The sequence below is a fragment of the Monodelphis domestica genome, chromosome 6, assembly GCF_027887165.1.
Source record: "Monodelphis domestica isolate mMonDom1 chromosome 6, mMonDom1.pri, whole genome shotgun sequence".
Classification (NCBI taxonomy): Eukaryota; Metazoa; Chordata; class Mammalia; order Didelphimorphia; family Didelphidae; genus Monodelphis; species Monodelphis domestica.
The window spans coordinates 38,746,138-38,750,938 of record NC_077232.1 but is presented as its reverse complement, the minus strand read 5'-3'; the positions used below and the strand labels follow the sequence as shown (position 1 = coordinate 38,750,938).

Sequence of the window (4,801 nt, the reverse complement as noted above, 5' to 3'; positions counted from 1 at the left end):
TTTCACTTCCACTGCTGTTCTTTTCTTTTAAAAACCCTGACTATCCCTCTTAGAACCATTTCTGTGTATCAGTTAAAAGTCAAAAGAGGGGGTGACTCAGTGGATTGAAAGCCAGGCCCAGAGGTGGGAGGTCCTGTGTTCAAATGTGACCTCAGCCACTTCCTAGCTGTGTGACCCTGGGCAAGTCTCTTAACCCTCATTACCTAGCCCATACCACTCTTCTGCTTTGGAACCAATACTTAGTATTGATTCTAAGAGAGAAGGTAAGGTGTTTTTTTAAAGGTATTCCAAATATTTAAATAAGAAATCTTTTTAAAGCATTGAAAACACCAGTTTGTAAGGAAAAACTCCATTGGGGAGAGAGAATAGAGAGCACAGGTAGACCAGGAACTGAGGAACTTTCTTGATCTTGGGCAGGATCTGAGGGTCCATCCCTTTGTTATCAGCCTTAGGCTGCTCTGTAATCTCCTATTTCTCTTTTTCTGTGTCAAAAATCTCTCCTTCCCTGTGTTTAGGTTTCTGCAGCTTCTTCTTCCTGAAATAAACATCAGTAAGATGATTTGGAATTTTTACACCAGAAAGGTTAACCTTGGTAGAGGTGGCAATGACGAATTCCTGATGGGTCCTTCGCAGAGGAACATGGTTGATGGTCAAAGGTCCAGTGACCAGTAGCAAGTCACTTGTCAGCTGCTTCAGGAAAACAACTCGCTTGCTGCTCTGGTAGCCAATGAGCATGATCAGAACGGTTCCTGGGTGATGCTAGACCAGAGTCTTCCTTACATGCTTGCGGAAGGGCTTTTTGCCATAACTTGGCAGCTTTCTAGGCACTTCCTCAGAAGGATAATACCTGGGCATTTTTGAATCTTTACCACAAGAGTTCCTCCATTCTTCTCACCACCAACTGGCTTTGTGATAGTAGCAGGCACCTTCTCTTTCTTTTTCCTTTCAATTCAGGTTTTTGTTACAGTTCATTTCCATTGGTATGTGGCTCACCTCTAATACATGGCAGACCTTGAGTACCTACCAATCCCTCAAGCCAGAACTGGGTTCCGACTGCAGTGTTTTCAAGGCTTTTTCACCACCTTTTTAGCCACATCTTCCTTTGTGTTTTTCCTTTCCTTCTTTTCCTTTTTGACTTTTTTTCCCCTTTTGGTCCTTCTTTTCCTTTTTGACTTTTTTTTTCCTTTTTGGTCCTTCTGTGCTTTGTTATCCTCCATCTTGAGAGACAGGAAAGAGGATTCACATCTGGACTTCCTGTCTAATAGCAGGGGTGGGGACAAGGTAAGAATTTAAAAAAAGTCAGAAAAGTGGTAAGTGCTAGGCAATGGGGATTAAATAGTTTACTAAACCTTAATTACGTTCTATAACAAGCACTTTATAGTCCTTCCCAACATTACTCTTACAATTATATTCTCCAAAGATTAGGCTCTAAAGCAGATGTTCAACTGGTTCATTGTTGTGGACTTTCATCATGGACTTTCTCTACTTTTCTGTGCTTCTCCTCTCAGAATTTATTAATCTATTCCTGTATTTTATTCCCCTTATTTGAGTGTAAGTTTGAGAGCAGGTACTATTTCATTTTTATATTGTGTCCTCAGTTCCTCACATCTTTCTTGGTACATAGTGGATGCTTAACAGATGCTACTTTTTAAACTAACATTTCTCCATGGTTCTCCTTTTTGTATGCTCATAATAGTAAGGATGGTAGTACATTGGTAAGGGACCCAAGTAATCATGAGCAATGCAACATAAAATAAATACCTGTTGATTCAAACAAATCTACTAGCTTTTCTTTTTTCCTCTACTTGGAAAAGTTGAGAAGTATCCTTCCATTTAGCTCTAATTTCCTTTTGTCCTCCCTTTCCAGAGATGACAATACACTGAGACATTCTTGAATTGTAACTGCAAAACAAAACAAAATATCTTTACAAAGAGGAGACAAAAACAACTTAAATCTAATGAAATTTTAGACGGGGAAAGGCAATTACTTTGTTACTTAGGGTCTAGTCATCACTCCCTCTACCCACTTTGCAGCAATTATCCTTTTCTGCTCCCACTTCCATCTGCCTCCCTACCACTGTCCTCTGGACATCTTTAATACAAAAGTTAAAATAACAAATGAGGATTTGTTTCTTGTTTAACAAGCTTTTCAAAGGCTCACTCCAATTTCAAGGCGATGGCCTTGGCTAATGGTGGACAAAATAATGTATAAAATTGACTGGCCATGAGTAGGCAGAAAAAAAGCAACATAGAAAATGCTGAATTGGTAGCCAGGCACAATATTCCTTTTAATGTGACCCATTCCCTCCACCCAGAGCAGCATCCACCAAATGCCTACTTGCACATTCCTGTGGGTTGCTGGATTACACAATGGCCTTTTAAGTTATCACTCACTCTCTAAAGTGCAGTAATAGAAGCAAAAAAGCAACATGTTATTTACTCCAGAAATGTTCCCTTTAAATTTAACAATGGAGTAGTTCCATTAATGGTGCCCCGTTGTTCCTTGTTCCAGCTTCTTCCATCACTGCTTGAATCCTCATTGTTAAGGGATTTTCATACCCAGCACTTCAAAGTCTCTGTCCTTCTTGGTTGTGTTGAGATCCAAAGAAAAATGGTTCAGGTTTGGATCAGATAAAGAATAGAGAGTTAAATATATAATATAAAACACCACACACACACACACACACACACACAGGCACACAAACAAAAACAACACTGGATTAAAAAGGGGAAATGCAATCAGTAATAAGGCTGATATGTCTTTGTGTGCTTATCAGAAACTGGCTACTTGGGAATCTACGACCATTGGGTTGTAGAGGGGGAGTGAAGAGATAAACAATAGCCATGGGAATATATGAACCTTGAGAAACTAGAGACAGGTCTCCACCATGTTAAGAGAGCCCCCAGTGGATCATTTAATGGTGGGCATGGATGAGTCATATAGAAGAGAAAGGAATGGATGGTTGAAATCTATATATTTGGAGGGAGTTTGTAACTTACAAAATTTGTAGCTAAATAGAAGTCTTGAAGCATTGAAGTACTAAAATTTTTCATTTTGGTTATGTGAACTAAGTCAAGTTCTTTCATAATGTTATCTCTCATAGAAATATAACTTATAAAATGCTATTCTGACAACAGCTTCATGAGAAAGACTGTATAAGAATTGATGCCCCCATTTTACAAATGAATCACCGAAGTTCAAAGATGTGAAATAACTAGCAAAAGTCTCAGGGCTTGTATGGAGTAGAACTTGAGTTTGATCCCAGTTTTTTTTTTTAATGTTTAGGTGATCGTTCCATGAAACAATACTTTTTCTCAGTATTCAAGCCTAAAGGATTATTAATATTCTCCTGAAAGAAGGGACATGAGTGCATGCCCATAGACTAGTTTAACTTATCATTTATATAAAGATTTGTTTCTTTTGAAATATGAATATGTTTTGAATGGGATTTTGTATATGCAAACTTAACACTTAGCGGTAGTAAATCTATTGATTTAGAAAATAAACATCAGTAATATCGCCTTTCAGTAACAAGGTGAGGAAATTGGAAAAAAAAGAAAGAAAAATATTTATATATACATATAAAATATTTATCAGGTATCTAGATTTTTAAAGAAAATTCTAGGGGGTTTCATTATGCATATATGTGTGTATGTTCCAATGCACACATGTATAAAATTGACTATCACTTCAACTCAAAATTATAAAATAATCACATCTCCATCTTTTCATCGTCTTTTGCTCTTTTGACTCAATGACTTCTATTTTTGTCACTAATTTGAAATACAATCCTATGTTTTAGAGGTAAAAGAGGCCACCTTCCCTTATCCTCTGTCCTTTAGGCAGGTAGGGTACCACTGCATTGATGCAACCACTGAGGTCTAGAGAGCTAAAGTGATTTGCTTAAAGTCATGAAACTAGTAAATGACAGAAGTCTATAACTCTCTTCCTATTGATTTCCAGGTCTGACATTAAATGACTCTTCTGTAATATTCTGTCAAATATGTTCATCTAACCTCTGAATATATTCTGTGATTGGAGAATTCACTACTTTAAAGGAAGCATAAACTGCTCGTTAGCAAGGATCATATCTTTCTTCATTGATGTTCTTACATAGTTGGCTGTTCAGTAAATAAGTGGCCTCCAAGTAATTCCTTGATGCTGTAAATGAGAATGCTGTGAATATACTGTTCTTTCCCCCATGGCCCTTGGTAGCCAATTAGGCATTACTGTGGCAATAAACTGTGGCTCCCTTATGACCTGACAGAGCACACAGTGCTCCCTCTATTTCTAACTTACAGCCCTATAGGGACTTGAATCTAGAGAGCTGTGGCATCCTTAATAGGGATAGATAAAGGTACAACAGCCAGAAATATGGAAATTCCTACCTGATCAGGTAACCAGGGCACAGGATCCCAGATTTCTTTCGTGACAAATAACAAATAAATAAACGAATAAAACATCTAAGGACTATCAGAAGACTCTAAAAAGTCTCATTATCCAAACTCCAAAGAGTTTCTTTAAAAAAAACAAACCCTTTAATCTACCATCTTGTAATGGCAGTGGTCCATGTTTATAACGGAAGCATAGTGCTAACCTATCAATGTTGATTCTCACTTCTTTTCACAGCTCCATCTTCACAATTTATTTATTTGTAGAATATTTCAAAACCCACTGAGCCCTTTGCTTGGTAACTTATGTAGGAAGTGATAACTAACAGTAACTCTTGAACTCATTATTTTCAAGATTGTGTGCTTACTGCATATTCCTAATTAATTACCAGAAATTCTACTCTCCCAC

At 37.5% G+C, this 4,801-nt stretch overlaps 1 pseudogene; it reads right to left on the bottom strand.

Moving 5' to 3' along the window:
• Positions 1–312: 312 nt before the first annotated feature.
• Positions 313–4,572, bottom strand: LOC100617709 (60S ribosomal protein L6-like; annotated as a pseudogene).
• Positions 4,573–4,801: the final 229 nt, after the last annotated feature.